This window comes from Dasypus novemcinctus, chromosome 7 (genome assembly GCF_030445035.2).
Source record: "Dasypus novemcinctus isolate mDasNov1 chromosome 7, mDasNov1.1.hap2, whole genome shotgun sequence".
NCBI lineage: Eukaryota > Metazoa > Chordata > Mammalia > Cingulata > Dasypodidae > Dasypus > Dasypus novemcinctus.
The window spans coordinates 1,185,218-1,202,764 of record NC_080679.1 but is presented as its reverse complement, the minus strand read 5'-3'; the positions used below and the strand labels follow the sequence as shown (position 1 = coordinate 1,202,764).

Below are 17,547 nucleotides of genomic sequence, written 5' to 3'. Positions count from 1 at the left end.
TTCTGTTGTCTTTTCTAAGGACACGGGGTTAGAGGGGGAAGTTGAAGAGATGCCATTTGTACCCTGAGGATGCGGCGTGCAAGCAGAAGCAGTCTGTAGGAAGTGTGGGGTACCTGCAGAGACGGCCCTGCAGCTTCCTACCAGCAGCTCCCGCCATCCCAGGGGCAGCCAGGGGACGTCCAACGAAGACAGAGCCTGAAGAAAAACCAGGTGAGCTGAAGACGGGACGCCCAGGCAGGGCCAGGCCATCAGGACCTGAAGCCGTGATGTGGGTTCTCCTTGTGATAACGGAAGCTGGTAGAGGGCTTCGAGCAGCAGAAGGCATGCCTGGTGTATTTTTTTAGCACAACACATTGACACTACGTGGAAGACAGCTGGGGGCGGGGGGTGGCGACTGCGGCTCTTCACTAGACAAGGTGGTGGCCTACGAGAGCAGGAGGCAGCAGGTGGGATGTGGGCATGGCAGAAAGAAGGCAGGGATAACATGGAAGTTTCTGGCCGGAGTGGCTGGTCAGAGCAGTCCTCCTTGAGAGGGGGACACTGAAGGAGAACTAGCTCAGCAAGGCTAATGTGCTGCATAGTCTTGAGCTCAGATGGGGCCATGCAGACTGCGATGCCCATGGACAGCCAAGTGGAGATGTTGAGGGGGCGGCTGTGTAGGCAAGTGTGGAAGCCAGGGGAGACGTTCAGGGGCCAGCAGCACACGGCCAGCAGAATGCTCCCACACTAGATGGCATCATGAGGGGAAAGAACTGAAGGCAGAGAAAACCCCCTGCTTACAGCAGAAGAGGAGATGCGACCAGAGCTGTGCTCAAAATGGCCATCGTAGCAACTGGGCAAGTGGGACCTTCTCAGATCTAAGCAGCCTCTCTAAGCACCAAGGAAATCTTCAGCAACCCCCTTCTGTTTTACTACGGTAGTTCTTAGATATTCTTTCCACGGGGATTAATGAACCAGCAACTCAGACAAGTTCGATGGTTGCTTGGTTTTGAGGGCTGAGCACTCCAGAGAGGGACGAGGTGGGGGGGAAGAAGGAGGTGGGGAATTCCTAAGTGTCAACAGGTCCACTGTCAAGGAACTGGTGCATAGGAAGCCAAAGAGAGCTGGATAAAAGAACATAAATCAAAAGACATTATAAAATAAAAGTTAAATTTATGGTACAAACCATCCCAGGATGCTTCTGTGCTGATAGTTCTAATCAACTTTACATTCCAGCAAGCTTTAGTGTATGTGTGTCATACAGCATTCAGGCCAGGTAACATGAATTCTCTACGGCTGCCTCAAGAGGTGACTCTCAGTCTGTGACATTTAGGTTTTCAGCCCTCAAGGGAACAAGGGAGGGAAGCAGACATGACTCAACTGCTAGCGCATCCATCTACCATATGGAGCGTGTGTCTACCATATGGAGGGTCCAGGGTTCAATCCCCAGGGCCTCCTGACCCGTGTGGTAAGCTGGCCCACACGCAGTGCTGCTGCACACAATGAGTGCTATGCCAGGCAGGGGCGCCTCTGTGTAGGGGAGCCCCACATGCAAGCAGTGTACCTGGTAAGGAAAGCCACCCCACGTGAAAAAAGCGCAGCCCACCCAGGAGCGGTGCCGCACACACAGAGAGCTGATGGAGCAAGATGACGCAACAAAAAAGAGACACAGTTTCCCAGTGCCACCGGATAATGCAAGTGGATGCAGAAGAACACACAGCAAATGGACACAGAGAGCAGACTGGGGGTGGGGGGAAGGAAGGGGAGAGAAACAAAAAATCTTTAAAAAAAAAAAAAAAGGAACAAGGGAAAAACTCTGGGCCCGGTCAAGATGAGAGGTCAGGCCAGAGACCCCCAACTTAAAGTCATGATCCCCAAAAGGACAACACCCTCCAAAGAAGATAGGTCCAAGAAGAAAAAAGAAAGAGCCCACAGGCACAGGGCGATGCCACGATGCTCTCCAGAACCAGCAACGTGGCTCCACATGGGCTTCCGGCTCCACCGCATTTGCCCAGGCAGCTTCAAATGACACAACTATCAGATTGAGACTAAAAAAAGTTTAAAAGGATTAAAGACAACAGACATAAAGGTGACACTAAAAATCAAGAGGTGGAACACACAAAGGAGGTTAAGAACAGACTTAAGAGGATGAGAAAGTGCAACATACTTAGCAGAAGTGTTAAAAGAAGAAAATACAAAGAATGGAGAAAAAATACTGGAATAATAGCCAAGAAAATTCTATAATATAAATGTACAAAACCCTCCAGTTTAAAAAAAAAAAAGAGAAGTCTAGCAGGATAATTTAGATTAATCCACACCAAAACAACACCAAAAACAAGAGTAGACCTTAACAGGAGTAGAGAGAAAAGACAGGTACTCAGTGAAACCCAGGCAGTCCCCTGAATGGCAACACACCAGAGAGCAATGGGAAACACCTGTCAGGGATGAAGGTGACACCTGTCAACTGAGAAGTCTTGATCTCACTGAAGAGTGAGAAGGAAATAAAGACACACTGAGACAAAGCAATTACTCTCAAAAACACCTATCAGAAAGATGGAAATGAAAGCTAGAGAGACCAACAAGAAGGAATACTGACAAAGAAACCAATAAGTGAGGTAAACTGAAACAAGTGTTCACTATATACTAATAACAGTAAAACTGGGAGGAAATTAAATATAAGATAGAAGTAATACACTAAGCAACAATAACATGAGGTGGAAGGAGACTGAAGTTGCAATGTCCTAAGATTCTTAAATTATCTGGGGAGAGGCTAGAGCAATTAATTCAGCCCCTATTAAGGAACAATAAGGGAAGCGGACTTGGCCCAGTAGTTAGGGCCTCCACCTACCACATGGGAGGTCCGCGGTTCAAATCCCAGGCCTCCTTGACCCGTGTGGAGCTGGCCCATGCGCAGTGCTGATGCGCGCAAGGAGTACCATGCCACCCAGGGGTGTACCCCGCGTATGGAAGCCCCACGCGCAAGGAGTGCGCCCTGCAAGGAGAGTCGCCCAGCGTGAAATAAAGTGCAGCCTGCCCAGGAATGGCGCCACCCACACGGAGAGCTGACACAACAAGATGACGCAACAAAAAGAAACACAGATTCCCATGCCGCTGACAACAAGAGAAGTGGACAAACAAGATGACACAGCAAATAGACACAGAGAACAGACAACTGGGGTCGGGGGGAGAGAAATAAAAATAAAAATTTAAAAAAAAATCTAAAAAAAAAAAGGAACGATAAACATTTCAAGGTAAGCTATAAAAACAGAACCAGTTTTTAACTTTCAATCCAAATGCTCATTTAAATGAAATTCACTGGCAAGGTTCTAGATCTTGGATTGGGTAGTAGATGCAGAAATATTCATTGCAGTATACATTATTATTTACTGGTTATATTATTTTGTATTACCAATTACTGAAAAAGAGGGTATTGAAGAGAGTGCTAAACCATGAGGATTTAAGGGTTGAAAACAAAGGGATGGAAAAGTATTCCCGGCAAATGCTAACCAAATATGAGCTGGGCTATTATTTTCAGGTAAAACAATGCAGGAAAAGGAGCAATTTTAAGGACAAAAAATTTTAAAAAACACAATTTTGATTCTACATTTATCTAGTAACATAGCCACAAAATATGTAATGTCAACAGAATACTAGAAATTGATAATATCTCCAAAATGACAGTGGGCGACTGATCCAGATCTTTTATTAACAGATTATGGAGACTAAAAACGTATAGAAGATTCAAACAACACAATAAACCTACATTAGCCGTATGTAATTCTTTGCACGCTAATTAGAAAAAAAAGGTTCTCCGAGCATACATGGAACATTTATAAAAACTGGCCAGGAGCTAAGGTATTATAAAAAGAAAGTCAGGAAGCGGATGTGGCTCAAATGATTGGACCACACAGGAGGTCCAGGGTTCGATGCCCAAGGCCTCCTGAGGAGGGCGAGCTGGCCCGTGTGGAGTGCTGGCCCGTGTGGCAAGCTGGCCCGTGTGGGGTGCTGGTCTATGTGACAAGCTGGCCCACGTGGAGTGCTGCCCGGCGCACGAGTGCTGGCCCATGTAGAGCTGGCGCAGCAAGATGATGCAACAAAAAGAGACACAGAGGAGAGAGAATAAGAGACGCAGCAGATCAGGGAGCTGAGGTGGTGCAAGAGAATGATTGTGCCTCTTCCACTCCGGAAGGTCTCAGGATTGATTCCTGGAGCCGCCCAATGAGAAGACAAGCAGACAAAGGGAGCAGACAATGGAAGGTGGGGGGAGAAATTAGAAAAAAAAAAAAAAAATCAACAAATAGCAAAGAATTAAAATCATAACAATTACATTCTGACCATGACACAATTAAAAGTTGTGTCTTTTGTTTCAAAGAAAAACAAAGTCTAGAAATTTTAAAACTTGCTCCTAAATAATTCGTGGGTAAAAGAAGAAATCTGAAAATATTTAGAACTGATCAATAAAGCTATTCAAACTTGTGGATGAAGCTAGAGTATTACCTGGAGACAAGTAAACCATCATACTAGTAAAGAGAGAAAACTGGCAATATGCTAAACATCCTTTTCTGAAGTTAGAAAAACAAGAGAAAAAGCCTGAAGAAGTTGGAAGGAAACAGAAGGAATAAGAAATTCACACTTCACCCTAAGATAAACACTGCTGACTTCTGGTGTTAATTTACGTCTATATATTATCCATTTGTAAATAAATGGGCTCATATTTAAAATAGAAGGAAATAAGATAAATAAAAGACATGTGCAATAGGATAAAGTCTTTTTAAAAGATGGCAGATTTCTGGCAAGAACGATTAAAGTTAAAAGAGAAAACGTAATCGATAGGCAGTATTAGGAATGCAAAGGGGAAAGCTAGAGAATGTATAACCCTCACCTTGGTCCTTAGATGCAAAAGCCTAAAATAATCATAGCAAACAGAATCCAGAAATGTAAAACAAATAAATAATACATCATGAAAAAGTCAAGTCTATTTCAGTAATGTGAGGCAGTTACAAATTAGAAAATTAAAGTAATTTGATAAATTAACAGCACCAGGAACAGAAATGACTTGATCATCTCAAAAGATTTAAATAGTGAAGCAGACTTGGCCCAATGGATAGGGCGTCTATCTACCACATGGGAGGTCCGCGGTTCAAATCCTGGGCCTCCTTGACCCGTGTGATAAGCTGACCCATGCACAGCGCTGATGCGCGCAAGGAGTGCCCTGCCACACAGGGGTGCCCCCCGCACAGGGGAGCCCCAAGTACAAGGAGTGCGCCCTGTAAGGAGAGCCGCCCAGCACGAAAGAAAAGTGCAGCCTGCCCAAGGATGGCGCTGCACACACGGAGAGCTGATGCAGCAAGATGATGCAACAAAACGAGGCACAGATTCCCTGCTGCTGACGATAACAACAGAAGCGGACAAAGAAGAACACACAGCAAATGGACACAGAGAACAGACAACTGGGGCAGGAGGAAGGGGAGAGAAATAAATAAAAATAAATCTTTAAAAAAAAAAAGATTTAAATAAAGTACCTGATATAATGAACCATTCCTGATAAAAACCAGGAAGACAGGAAACTTCCCTATCTGGATTGGGGTGTCTCATCAGAAGTATCACATCCAGGTCGTGAAGAGGACATGGTGTGAGACCCTATGCTGGCAATCCCACCCAGGGCAGTGAGGCAAGCAAAAGAAAGAGGATTAGAAGAGTCAGAACTGCCAGTATGCACAGACAATACAACTGTCTAAGTAGAAAACCCTCGAAAATTTATGGACACACTATTAGAACTAATTAAAAAGTTCAATAAATTTGTTGAAAACAAGATCAATACACAAAAATCAATTATGTTTCAAAACATCAGCAACAAACTATTAAAATGATAAAATTATGGGAAGCGGATTTGGCTCAACGGATAGAGTCTGCCTACCACATGGGAGGTCCAGGGTTCAAACCCAGGGCCTCCTGATCCATGTGGTGAGCTAGCCCACACACAGTGCTGAGGTGCGCAAGGTGTGCCGTGCCACACAGGTGTCCCCCACGTAGGGGAGCCCCATGCGCAAGGAGTGCGCACAAAAAAAGTACAGCCCACCCAGGAGTGACACCGCACACAGAGAGCTGACGCAGCAAGAAGGAGAGACGCAGTTTCCCAATGATGCCGGATAATGCAAGGGGACACAGAAGAACACACAACGAATGGGCACAGAGAGCAGATAACTGGGGACAGGGAAGGGAAAGAAATCTTTTTTTTTTAATTAAAAAAAAAAGATATAATCACAACATTTATAAGTTACAAAAATGAAAAGATACCTAGAAATAAATCTAATAAGAAAAGTATATAATTTAGGGAAGTATTATTTTAAAAACCTGCATCAAAATACATAAAAGATAAACAGAGAAAGTCCATGTTAATGGATAGCAAGACTTAATTGTAAAGATTGCAATTCTCCCTAAATAAAATAGAAATCTGATGAAATGCAACCTAAATCCCCAAAGTTTTGTAGGGTTTTTTTGTTGTTTTTTTTCCAGTGGAACTTGTAGAAGGTGATTTTAAAATTTATACCAAAGTTCAAGGGCCAGGAATAAGAAATATGACTGTCAAGATACCCCAGTGATGGTACTAAGGACAGGATGGGGTGGGCATGGGGCAGGCAGAGCGCTGGCACAGGAAAGAGGGTCCGGTGGCCTGAGCACAGGTGAGGCATGCCCTGGGAAATCAGTGGCTCTGGGAACATAAGCCACCTACCTGAGGAAAAGGAAGTGCTTACTTCCTCAGGCAGACTATCAAGCCCCATGAGAGAACCACCCATGTACGATGTGTACCCAGACAAAGCTCTCCCACCTGAGCCAAAGGAAATGTGCACGAGAACATTCACCTTGCACAGGTAGCCACAGCCAAGAATTTTAACCACTTCACTGTCCATGCATAAACCTGGATAAACTGGGTGCACAAATTATGCTACCAACACTCTTTCTGCCCAGTTACCTGATAGGAACTTCCTGAGGTGGAGCCATGCTGACTGGGGGTCAGAAGCGCCATGGGCCTGAGGACATCCCCGAAACTGGGAGCTGGCCTCCTCCTCCTCCTCGCCAGCCACCAACCAGACCATACAGCAGGAGGCTGGTGCTCCGAGATGGGGCCTCTAGCGCTGCTCACTCTCCCATTCCTGCTGGGCTGGTGGCCAGGCTCGGCAAAAAGAACACGCAGATGAGCTTTCATCCCTCTTGGTGGAGGAACTATACTAAGAAAACCCCTTTTATGATGAAGCTTACTTTTACTTGGCTGTTAGTATAAACTGTAGTGTCAGACTTAAGCTGACTTAGAGCATAGCCTAATTCTGAACACATCAAAACTGGATTCCTTTCTTCGGCTCAGGGATAGTCTTTATTACCATATGCACATTCAACTCATCAGCCTTTGTTTCCCCCAAATCAAGCAGGACACAGGCTGAGACCAAGAAGAGCAAACTGCAGCCCAGGCTTTCCTGTACATTGCCTTCCTCATATCCCACATGCTAATTATGTCAGTTTTGCTTCTTTTCAGGAAGTGATAGAAAAGGTAACTTAGTATCTCCTCCAATGACACTGTTACTCTGAATTATTTCTTAGATTCATGTACTTCCATTTAATGTGGAAATACACAAAAACACATGTTTGGTCACTACAGGCCCGAGAGTGAGAAGAGACTATAAAAAACATCAACACAGCAGGACACCCAAGCTCAGATTCCTGGTCAGGGACTGATGAATGACCTTAGTTAATTGTCTGAGCACCCAATAAAGCCCTCTTATATTCGTAAACTGGGCCCCTTCTAGGTTGTTAAAAAGATCAAGGATCACTGTTTGGGGATCTTAGCATTTAATTACACGAAATGAATATATCATGCTCCCCCAAATGGTACTCTACTACATTAACTTTATGAATACTCAATTATACAGTTGAGTAAAGAATAGTGTTAAATAGCTCAGAGCCTAAATCAACATGTGTCAGATGAATATATCTTACTCATTTTAAAAAGGGTTAGGGAAAATGTTAGTTTCAAAAGAGTAAATTAATGGGATTTTCATGTAAGTGAAATAGACTACTCAGAACTATACTGAGCAATATGGTAACTTATGGCCACATGGGATACTGATATTTGACATAAGGCTATTTTGAATTGAAATATTATGCTATAAATCTAAAATATAACAGATTTTGAAAACTTAGTAAAAAAATATAATGTTAAACATCTCAATAATTTTTATATTGATTACATATTGAATTGATGTTTTGGATATACTGATCTAAAACTATTATTAAAATTAAATTCACTTATTTCCTTTTATTAAGATGTCTACCAGAAAATTTAAAATAAGATTATGTGGCTCACATTATATTTCTATTGAATAGCAACTACTAAAAAGTGACCATATTTTCCAAACTACAGCCAAAAAGGAATCTGACAGGAAACTTTTTTTCTTATTAGAAAACTTTACATAACGGTCTTCAGAGGAAAAACAAAAAGCAAAAAACAAATAATTTATTATAATTCTCTCATTTAAAATTAATAAACTGATACAAGGAAGAAAAATTTAAAATAAGTCCTCATGAGGTCATGAAAATATCTCCTCCCTGCAAACACCCAAAGGCATGTGGCCTCCAGTGAAGTGTTCTGGGAAAGAGAAAACCAAGTTTAGTTTATAATACTTCTTCCAAGAACTCTAACAGACTATTATAAAAAAATAGGCATAAGATATGAATAGAGGGAAACGGACTTGGTCCAGTGGTTAGGGTGTCCGTCTACCACATGGGAGGTCCGCGGTTCAAACCCCGGGCCTCCTTGACCCGTGTAGAGCTGGCCCATGCGCAGTGCTGATGTGCACAAGGAGTGCCGTGCCACACAGGGGTGTCCCCTGCATAGGGGAGCCCCACGCGCAAGGAGTGCGCCCCGTAAGGAGAGCCGCCCAGCGTGAAAGAAAGTGCAGCCTACCCAGGAATGGCGCCGCCCACACTTCCCGTGCCGCTGACAACAACAGAAGCAGACAAAGAAACAAGACGCAGCAAATAGACACAGAGAAGAGACAACCGGGGGAGGAGGAGGAATTAAATAAATAAATAAATCTTAAAAAAAAAAAAAAGATATGAATAGACTCACAGAAATGCAGGAAGCGTATATTTAATTTGTTTGAAAGAAAATGCACCCTATCAGTGGGCCTTACTTTGGAATTCACGATCCCCAGGGTAACAGCGTTAGACTCATTTATCGGTTTCTCTACACATGGCTCTACTGCCCCTTTTATTTTAACTTATAATTAGCACTAGATAAATATATGTCCCAGAGACTTAAATCTTTGATCCATCCATGTGCCAGCTGAGCCCTGACTTTTCAGCAGTTACAACACCTACTCTCCAGTTCATTGGACTCACCCAGGACAACTAAGATGATGATGATGGACAATGCCCATCCCAAGGAACAGAGAGTGTCTGCAACTGCAAGCAAGATAGCTCCATCCACCTGCCCCATGGGATCTAAGCCCCCTCTCAATTAGAAGCAGAGTGGGAATCACCATCCCCAAATCCTCAAGATTAGGGAATGAACAATGGACTAAAGTAGACTTATTATTATTCTACTAAAAAAATAGCAATAGAAGAATTCTTATCATTGATATAAAGGCAGTGGCCACAGAGGTTTTGAGGGATGGGAGAGGGAAGAATAGGTATAACATAGGGGCATTTTGGGGCATTGGATTTGTCCTGCATGACACTGCAGTGACAGGTACAAGCCATTATATATTTTGTCATAACTTACAAATTGTGTGGCACAGAGTGTAAATTCTAAAGTAAACTGTAATCCAGGTTAGTTAGCAATGCTTCAGTGTGTTCATCAACTGTAACAAATGTACCCACTAATGAGGGATGTTGTTGATATGGGAACGTATGGGAGGGCGAAGGGGGCATATGGGAACCCATTATAAATTTTATATAACATTTATGTAATCCAAAGCTTCTTTAAAAATAAAATTAATTAAAAAGTAAAAGAGGGAAGCGGACTTGGCCCAGTGGATAGGGCGTCTGTCTGCCACATGGGAGGTCTGCAGTTCAAACCCTGGGCCTCCTTGACCCGTGTGGAGCTGGCCCATGTGCAGTGCTGATGCGCGCAGGGAGTGTCGTGCCACGTGGGGGTGTCCCACACGCAGGGGGTGCACCCTGTGGGGAGAGCCACCCAGCGCGAAAGAAAGTGCAGCCTGCCCAGGAATGGTGGCGCGCACACAGAGAGCAGACGCGGCAGGATGATGCAACAGAAAGAGACACAGATTCCCGTGCCGCTGACAACAACAGAAGCGGACAAAGAAAAAAGAACACACAGCAAATGGACACAGGGAACAGACAACTGGGGCGGGGAGAAGGGGAGAGAAATAAAATAAATCTTAAAAAAAAAGTAAAAGAAAATGCAAACAGGAAGTAGAATAACATTCTATATTTCACCTATCAATTTTGGTAAAGACAAAGTTTGATGGCTATCAGAAAAAGTATGGGAAAACTAGTACGTTGTTGGAGGAATAATAATACTTGGTATGATCTCTTTGGAAAGCAATGTGATTATGTAGTAGAATTAGAAACGCGAATACTCTTTAAACTAACATTTCCTACCTCTGAAGATTTCTCACAGGTAGTCCATGTATATGTCCCCAAAGATATATGTACTGTAGCATTTTTTTTTAATTTTACTTTTAAATGGGGAAAACATATATAACAATAAAAATTTTTCTCCCCCTCCCCCTGCCCTGTTGTTTTTGCTGTCTGTATCCATTTGCTGTGTGATCTTCTGCGTCTGTTTTTCTTTTGGTCTTTTCTTCTCGTTGTCTTCTCTAGGACGCACCGGGATTCAATCCTGGGAACCTCTGATATGGAGAGGCTCCCTAGCACTTGTGCCACCTCAGTTCCTGGTTTCTGCTGAGCCTTGCCTTGACTCTCCCTTTCATCTCTCTGTTAGGTGCGTCATCATCTTGCTGCATGGCTCGCCTAAGGGCACACCTTCACCAGGAGGCCCCATGGGTGAACCCGGGTCCCCCCATATGGTAGAGAGAAGCCCAGTCACTTGAGCCACATCCGCTTCCCTAACATTATTTTTTAAGTAGGCAATTCTTTGACATTAAGTATACTGATAATACTATGTAACTTTTACCACTCTTTCCAGACTATTTTCATCACCCCAAACCACAAGTCATATACTCATTTAGCATTCATTCCCCATCCCTCCTCCCCCACCCTTGGTAACCACTATTATACTTTGTTTCTATAAATTTGTTTATTCTAAGTATAGAGAATTTATACAATATTTGTCCTTTTTTTTCTTCCTTATTTTATTCAAAATGATGTCTTCAGGGTTCATCCACATTGTAGCATGTAATAACAGACTCACTTCATTCCTGATTTTAGTTACTTGTGTGCTCTCTATTAGTCTGGCTAAATGCTTTGTTGATTTTATTGATCTTTTAAAAGGAAGAAACAACTAACTACGTTTTGTTCTGTTTTTTCCATTCCCTATTTCATTAATCTCTCCTCCAATCTGAACTATTTCCTTCCTTCTGCTAACTTTGGGTTGGTTTAGTCTTCCTGTTCTAGTTTCTTTAGGCATAAACTTTGGTTGATGATATGTGATCTTTCTTCTTTTATAATACAGGTGTTTAGAGACATAAATTTCCCTCTGAGTCATTTCTTCACCGCATCTCTTAAGTTTTGGTATGTTGTATTCTCATTTTTGTTTGACTTAAGATATTTCCTAATTTTTCTTGTGATTTCTTCTTTGACCAATAGTTTGAAAGCATGTTGCTTAATTTCCACATATTTGTAAATTTCCCAGTTCTTTCAGTTATTGATGTTTAGCTTTATTCCACTGTGGTCCAAGAAGATACTTTATATGAGTTCAGTATTTAAAAATTTATTGAGATTTGATTTGTAGCCTAATATATGGTCTGTCCTGGACAATACTCCGTATGTACTTGAGAAGAATGCTGGTGTTGAGGGAGTGCTTTACATACGGCCTTTCGGTCTAACTGGCTAATAGCATTGCATTCATTGTTCAAGTCCTCTCTTTGCCTACTGATCCGTTTACTTGTTCTATCACTTTTGAAAGTTATGTATTGGAGTCTCCAGCTGTTACTGTAGATCTGTTCCTTTCCATGATTCTGTCAATTTTTGCTTCATCTATTTTGGGGTTCTGTTGTGAGGTGCGGATGTTTATAATATCGTCTTTCTGGATTGAACCTTTTATCAATATGTAATGTCCTTTTTTGTCTCCTCTAATCTTTTCTGACTTAAAATCTATTTTGTCTGATAAATTATAGCAACTCCGGCTCTCTTAGTATGACTGCATGGAATATCTTTTTCCAACTTTTTACTTTCAATCTCTCTGGATTTTTGTGCCTAAAGTAGTCTCTTATTGAGTATATATATCATGCTTTTTCAGTAAATCTGGCATTCTCTTTTTTTTACCATTATATATATTTTTTTATTTTTAGAAGGTACTGGGGATTGAACCCTGGACCTTGTAAATGCAAAGCAGGCAGTCAACCACTGAGCTACACCCACTCCCCCTTTCCTGCCTTTTAATAGGGGAGTTTAATCAATTGACATTTAAGGTAATAACTTAAAAAAAGGACTAACTTGTGCATTTAGCTCTTTAAGTTTTGTACTGCTTTTGTTCTTGTTATTTAGCAGCTTTTTTTGTAGTGTACCATTTTGATGCCCTTCTTTCTGTTTCTCTAAAATTTTTAGTTATTTTCTTAGTGGTTGTGTTTTCATAACAATATCTTAAATTAATAATAACTTAGTTTGACTAGTACCAACCTAGTTTCAGTAGTATGCAAACACTCTATTATATATCTCTTACCTCTTGATCTTTATATTGTTATTGTCTCAGATTACATCTTTATACATTGTATGCTCACTATCATGGATTAAAAATGTTAATTTACACATTTGCTTGGTAAGTCATACGAGGGGAAGAAGCAGTTAAAAAACGAAAAGTACAATACTGGATTTCATATTTACCCATGTAATTACTTATACTAATGCTCTTTATTTCTTCTTACAACTTTGAGTTACTGTCTAGTTGTCTTTTTATTTCAGCCGGAAGGACTCCCTTTAGCTTTTCTTATAGGGCAGGTCTTCTGATAATGAACTTTCCGCTTTTATCAGTAAATGTCATAATTTCTCTTTCATTTATTTGTTTAGAGAAGATATATGTTTATAGAAATATCATGCATAAAATACAAAGTTCAAATTTATCACCCCATTCTACTGTGTTTTAGAAAGATAGTTTTGCCAGATATATAATTCTTGGTTCAGTTTATTTTTAATTTAGGATTTAAAATATGGATTTTTAAATATGCCACTTCATTGTCTTCTGGTTTCCATGGTCCCTGATGAAAAACCTGCTATTAATCTTATTGGGGTTCCTCGTATGTGATAAGGTCGCATCTCTCTTGCTGCTTTCAAAATACTCTTTTGTCTTTGGAGTTTGGCAATTTTGCTCTAATTCGTCTTGGTGTAGCTCTCTTAAATTCGTTTAGCTTTCTGGATGTGTATATTCATGTCTTTCAACAGATTTGGGAAGTTTTTGGTCATTATTTCTGCAGATACTACTTCTTTTAAAAAATCAAAAAAACAACAACAACAGGGAGTAGATAAGGCTCAAACGGTTAAGTGCCTGCTTCCCACATGGGAGGTCCTGTGTTCAGTCCCCGGTGCCTCCTAAAATCAACAAACAACAAGCAAACAAACGAAAAAACAACTCAGGGAGCCAGCGTGGCTCAGTGGTTAAGCAGTGACTTCCCGCATATAAGACCCAAGTTCAATCCCCAGCCGCAGTACTTAAAAAAAAAGAAAAAGGAAAAATTCTCCACCCTGCAGCATCCTTTCCCCACTCCTACATAACTACCAATCTAATTTCATATCCATAAATTGATTTATATTCACATTTTATATGAATGGAATCATACAGTATATTTCACAGTATATTTAGTTCATAAAAGCACAAACATACAGTATTTGGCCTTTTCTGTCTGGCTTACTTCACTCAACATAATGTCTTCACGATTCATCCATGTTGTCATATGCTTTACAACTTCATTTATTCATACAGCTGCATAATATTCCATCAGGTGAATTCAAGCAGTCACCCATTTTTTAATCAGGTCATTTGTCTTTTTATACTTGAGTTATAGCATCTTTTCATAAATCATGGATATTACACCCTTATCATTTATGATTCCCAAATATTTTCTCTCACTGAGTCACCTGCCTTTTCACCCTTTTGACAAAGTCCTTTGAGGTACAGAAGTGTTTAATTTTGAGGAGATTCCATTTATCTGCTTTTTCTTTTGTTGCACATGCTTTGGGTGGAAGGCCCAAGAAACCACCACCCACCACAAGGTCTTTAAGATGCTTCCTTGGGTCCTGAATCTCAACAAAATTGTAACACCTACTCTCCAGTTCATTGAACTCACCCAGAACAACTAACAAGGAGATAATGGTGGACAAAGCCTATCGCATGGAACAGAGTCCACAACTGCAAGATAGTCCCGTCCATCTGTCCCATGGGATCTAAGCCCCCGCTCAATTAGAAGCGGAGTGGTCATTACCATCACAGAATCCTCAGGACTGGGAAATGAATGACAGACAAGAGTAGATTTACTGTTATTCTACTATAGACTTATTGTTATTCTAGTAATGGAAGAACTTTGATCACTGGTGTGGAGGCAGTGGCCACTGGGGGTTCTGAGGGGAAGGAAAGGGAAAAACAGGTTTAATATGGGGACATTTTTGGGACATTGGAATTGTCCTGAATGACGTTGTAATGATGGATACAGACCATTATATATGTTGTCATAACTTACAAAATTGTGTGGGACAGAGTGTAAGCTATAAAATGTAATCCACACTTAGTGGCAACACTCCAATATGTATTCATCTATTGTAATAAATGTACCACACTAAAAAAAAAGAAAATATATATATACATATTTTAAAAAAATAATAATAAAAAAGATGTTTCCCTGTATCTTCAGTAGTTTTATGGTCCTGGCTTTAATATTTAGGTCTTTGAGCCTTTCTGAGTTAATTCTTATATAGGGAGTGAGATAGGGATCCTCCTTCATTCCTTTGGTTATAGATATCCAGTTCTCCCAGCACCATTTGTTGAAGAGATTGTTATGTCTCTTTATTTCTGGACTCTCTATTCCACTGATCAAAGTGTCTGTCTTTACGCCATACTGTACTGTTTTGACCACTGTATCTTTGTAATATGTTTCAAGGTCAGGCACTGAAATTCCTCCCATATCGCTCTTTAGAATGCTTTTGGCTATTGAGGTACACTTTCCCTTCCTAATGAATTAGGTAATTGCCTTTTCTATTTCTGTAAACTAGGCTGTTGGAAGTTTGACTGGTATTTCATTGAATCTATACATCAGTTTGGGTAGGAGTGACATCTTCATGATATTTAGTCTCCTAATTCATGAATACAAAATATATTTCCCTTTATTTATGTCTTAATTCATTTCTTTAAGCACTGTTTTGCAGTTTTCTGCATATAGGTCCTGTACGTGTTTGGTTAAATTGATTACTAATTATTTGAGTCTTTTTGTTGCTTTGGAAATGGAATTTTTTCCCTGATTTTCACTTGCTCTTTTCCTATCTGGATGGCGTTTTTCCCCCTTATCTAATTACTCTAGCTAAAAGTTCTCATACAATGTTGAATAACAATGGTGATAGTGGACATCCTTGTCTTGTTCCTATCTTAGTGGGAAAGCTTTCAACCTTTCTCCCTTGAGTATGATGTTGGTTGTGGGTTTTTCATATATGCCTTTTATCATATTGAGGAATTTTCCTTCTATTCCTATCTTTCAAAGTGTTTTTATCAAGAAAGGATGCTGGACTTTATCAAATGCTTTTTTCTGCATTGATTGAGATAATTATGACTTTTTTCATCAATTTGTTAATGTGGTGTATTAGGTTGATCAATTCTTATGTTGAACCAGACTTACATACCAGGAATAAATTCCACTTGTTAGTGATGTTTAAGTCTTTTGATATGCTGTTGGATTTGATTTGCAAATATTTTGTTGAGAATTTTTACATCTATGTTTATTAAGAGATTGACCTGTAATTTTCATTTCTTGCAGTGTCTTTATCTGGCTTTGGTATTAGGGTGATGTTGGCTTCATAAAATTTGTTGGGTAATTTCCCTTCCTCTTCAGTTTTTTCAAAGAGTTTAAATAGGATTGGTGTTAATTCTTCTCAAAATGCTTGGTAAAATTTGCTGTGAAGCCATCTGGTTCCTGGACTTTTCTTTGTTGGGAGATTTTTGATGACAGATTCAATCTCTTTAAATGTGACTGATTTGTTAAGTTCTTGTATTTTTTCTAGCATCGGTGTAAGTTGTTTATGCAATTCAAGGAATTTGTCCACTTCATCTAGATTGTCTATTTTGTAGGCATAACTTCTCATAATACCATCCTTTGTATTTTTATGAGGTTAGTTGTAACTTCCCCACTTTGATTTCTGATTGTATTTATTTGCATCTCTTTTTTTTTTCTTTGTTAGTCTAAGGAAAGTGTTTGTCAATTTTATTGGCTTCTGAAAGAGCTAGCTTTTAAAACTTTGGTTGATTTTCTCTACTATTTCGTTGTTGTTGTCAATTTCATTTATTTCTGCTCTACTGTATTTCTTTCCTTCTGCTTCCTTGGGAATGGGTAGCTGTTCTGTAGTTTCCCCAGTTCCTCAGTTAAATCCTTGAGTTTAGCTTTCTTCTTTTTAAATATAGGTGTTCAGGGCTATAATTTTCCCTCTCAAAACCGCCTTTGCTGTATCCCATAGGTTTTGATATGTCCTGCTCTCATTTTCATTCATCTTAATATTTTATTTATTTCACTTGCAATTTCTTCTTTAACCACTGATTATGTGTTCAGCCTCCACACATTTATGAATTTACCTCTTTCCTATTAGTGATTTCCAGTTTCATTCCAGTATGATCTGAGAAAGTGCTTTGTGTAACTTCAATGTTTTTATATTTATTGAGACCTGTATTGTGACCTAACACGTGGTTTATCCTGAGAAAGATCCATGGGCACTTGATAAGAATGTATAATCTGCTGAGATGGATGTATCTGTTAGGTGTAGATCATTTATCATATTGTTCAAGGTCTCTGTTTCCTTTTTGATATTTTGTCTAGTTCTATCTAATGATGTGAATGGTGTGTTGAAGTCTCCAGGAATTATTGTATAGGTATCTTTTCCTCCTTTTAGTTTTGCCAGTTTGTCTTATGTATTTCGTGGCACCCTGGTTAGGTGCATAGATAAATTTAAGACTATTATATCAAGGGAAGTGGACTTGGCCCAATGGATAGGGCACCCACCTACCATATGGGAGGTCTGCGGTTCAAACCTGGGCCTCCTTGACCCATGTGGAGCTGGCCCACGCACAGTGCCGATGCGCGCAAGGAGTGCCGCCCCACGCAGGGGTGTCCCACATGCAAGGAGTGCGCCCCATGAGGAGAGCCGCCCAGCGGGAAAGAAAGTGCAGCCTGCCCAAGAATG

The 17,547-nt window shown here is 40.5% G+C and overlaps 1 protein-coding gene across 1 annotated transcript in view; it reads right to left on the bottom strand.

Annotated features, from left to right (window-relative positions):
- Positions 1-17,547, bottom strand: part of HDLBP (high density lipoprotein binding protein) — an 88,402-nt gene that overhangs the window by 40,541 nt on the left and 30,314 nt on the right. The window lies entirely within an intron of this gene.